This window comes from Octopus bimaculoides, chromosome 25, assembly GCF_001194135.2.
Source record: "Octopus bimaculoides isolate UCB-OBI-ISO-001 chromosome 25, ASM119413v2, whole genome shotgun sequence".
Lineage (NCBI taxonomy): Eukaryota > Metazoa > Mollusca > Cephalopoda > Octopoda > Octopodidae > Octopus > Octopus bimaculoides.
Window position 1 is genome coordinate 16746812 of NC_069005.1, and position 3364 is coordinate 16750175.

Consider the following 3364-nt stretch of genomic DNA (forward strand, 5'->3'; position numbering starts at 1 on the left):
AGGAATTCTTTGGGGTTTGGATAATTCACCTTTGGAAACATGGGTGTTTTGCTCAACATCCTTAAACAAACCTTATTCAGGGACCTTTTGAGCAGGATGGGCTACTCGATCTGAAGAAAATTCTAACTGGGCCCCACCTGCGAGGTCATGTGCTGTTTATCTTGATATGAGATCACCATGTTGCACACATATGGTTGTGATGCATGTGCCTAGTGTACCCTTATCAGACGGGTAGTCATGATGGGTATACTGGGCTTTGTATATTTTACCCCGGTGTCACTAAAAATAATAATAATAATAATGGTAATAATAATAATAATAATAATAATAATTTCTACTATAGGCACAAGGCCTGGATTTTGTCGGGAGTGGGGCAGTCAATCACATCGATTCAGTACTAAACAATGTTGTTTTAAGTGAAGATTTCGAGCAAAGCCTAAAAAGTAGGAATCTAATGAGAGTAAGACTCTGAAAACCACTTGCCCGAGAAAATCCATCACACTAGAGATTAAGTCGGTCATAAAATTATCTAGAGTAAAACTTGGAGTTTCTGCCCAAACACTAAGAATGTCGACAAGAATAAACTAGCTCAAGGGCTATTTCAGTTTGTCCGCCGTCACAAGCTGAAGGAATCTTTTTTTTTTTGAAAAAACTGGTGACGAGGATTCAGAAAACCCTAAGCTTACTGAAAATAAAAATGATGATCGAATCTGGCATGATTGGATTGAAAGAAATCCTAATTGGTATACAGATAAAGTTCGGGATGGACGTTCACAAACACTACTGGAATTTCTTAAATCTTGTCAGACAGGCATTAGGGAAAGCCTTAAATTAAGTAGAAAGAAGTCCTGGAATAACATCACAAATTCCCAACGTTATGCACTCCGACGTCTAGCTAATAACGATTCTATTGTTATTAAAATGGCGCTATCGTAATTATGGACAAAAGTGAGTATATTTCGGCGTGTGAAGAAGTTTTAAATGACAAAACTTCATATAAAAAATTACCTGTCGATCCAAACCTCAATTACAAAAAGGAACTTGACAAAATAATTCTGAAAATGGAGGAAAACAATTTCATTAATAAGGCCGAATCCAGGATTTTACGGTCAGAAAGAGCACCTGTATTTTATGGTCTCCTGAAAAGAAAACAAAATGTTCGAAAGATATCCTCCAATGCACCCAATTTGCAGCGGATATGAATGTTGTACAGCCAAGATTTCGGAACGGCTGGATGGGTTTCTACTCCTTTTTTTCAAAAAAATCAAGTTCCTATATTCGAGACATTTTTGATTTTGTGTCTAAAATCAACAATTTTTTAAAGCACCGAAGCCATATTGAAAACTGTCTTTTGGTAATCTTGGATGTTTCTTCCTTATATCCCAATATTAACCACGATGAAGGGGTAGAAGCATGTATGGATGCCTTCGAAAAGCGGCCAAACAAAAGTATTCAATCAAATTTTCTCTGTAGGTTATTGAGGCTTGTGTTACAAAGTAACACAATGAAATTTGAACAAAAGTTTTATCACCAGATGAGGGGTTGCGCCATAGGTACCCCCATGGCAGTTAATTTCGCTAGTGTTTTCATGACGAAATTCGAGACACATTACTGAAGACATTCAAATCCCTATATGGTCATGAACCAATACTCTGGTTACGGTTCATTGATGACGTCTTTTTTTGTCTGGTAAGGGTCACAGGATAGTTTAATTGAATTCTTGCATTTCTGTGACTGTTATGCTAACGTCTATGGCTTTAAATCCAACACTTACGTCTAGTTTTTCAAAAACTAGCGTTGAATTTTTGGACACAAAAGTTAAGTTTTATGGAGGCAGAATAGTGCCTGAGTTATTTTGCAAGCCCACGTCATCTCACATTTACCTCCACTGCCACTCCGATCATCCACATCATATAATTCGGTCAAATCCGAAATCCCAATTTTCGAGGATGAAACGGATTTGTACTGACATAAGGGGTTACTGGAAACATGCAAATACTTTTGTACACCATTATGCCAAACGCGGTTACAGTGAATCACGATTAAAGGAAATAGAAAATGAGATAGCTAAGATTAGTAAAAAAAGTTAAACCTTCACGCATAATTTTAGCAAACACAACCCACACAATATGTGACAGAATTCCTTTAGTGATTAACTGGCACCAAAATTTTGCTGGTATTTCAAAAGTGCTGCATGAAAGTTACCAGTATGTTGCAAGAAAGTATCCTCGTTTCAAACAGATATTTCCTCGGCTGCCTATTGTAGCCTTTAGATGGAATAAAAATATAGATCTAATGACCTCTATTTCTGACTCCAAGAAAACTAACATTGGAGTATCTGCACGCTGTACCTTGAAAAACATCTGCAAGAGAGGTAAGCCCTGTTCATTGTGCAACAACATGAGTCAAGTGAATTCCACCAGGAATCATAACAAAAATGTTATGATTTATACAGAAGGTGCACGCGGCAGAATGCTCGAAACACAACTTGATTTATGTTGGTTGTACAACAGAACAATTAAACAAAAGATTTAATAGGCACAGATTGGACGCCAGGCACAGTAAAAGTAGTTCGACAGAACTTGCCGAACATTTTGTTTCAAACGGCTGTAATTTTGAAAAAGACTTAAAAGTGCATATTCTCAGAAAATGTTATGAATCTACTTCCCTTTCAATACTTAAAATGCATAAGGAGAAATATGTTTGCGGGTTATTAACATCACGCTGTGGGGGAATGAATAAAATGACAGGAGAATATCATCAAATTTACACAAAACTGTTTGATTGAATATTCTTCTTTTTCCTTTCTTTTTTTTTCTCGATTTTTTTCCTGTCTTTTTTCTTTTTGCTTGTTATAAAACTGAAACTTAAAAACTGATGATGTCATTCCATCAACGTATAGATGTTGGTTGCTCTCGTTCATAATTTAGATTTGAATTTCTATAATTTTGGATTTTTATCACTTTTTACTTTGAATTCGACAAAGACAGGGTTGCTGTTGAAATATCGTTCAACCAATAGAATATCTACTGCAATCGCATTATGCTCTTCGTCTCGTCTGTTTACCTTTGTGAAGAGTTACGTCAATCCTTTTAAAATGTAATAGTAATAATAATAATAATAATAATAATAATAATAATAATCCGTTATATTATAGGCACAAGGCCTGAAATTTTGGGGGAGGAGACTAGTCGATTATATCGACCCCAGTGTTTCACTGGTACTTAATTTATCGACCCCGAAAGAATGAAAGGCAAAGTTGACCTCGGTGGCATTTGAACTCGGAACGTAAAGACAGACGAAATACCGCTAAGCATTTTGCCCGGCGTGCTAACAATTCTGTAAGCTCGCCATAATAATAATA

The 3364-nt window shown here is 36.2% G+C and overlaps 1 protein-coding gene across 1 annotated transcript in view; it reads right to left on the reverse strand.

The window, feature by feature from the left end:
- The window catches only part of LOC106873242 (chymotrypsin-1), a 34771-nt gene that overhangs the window by 8220 nt on the left and 23187 nt on the right, over positions 1–3364 (reverse strand). The gene's annotated exons all lie outside the window — the stretch shown is intronic.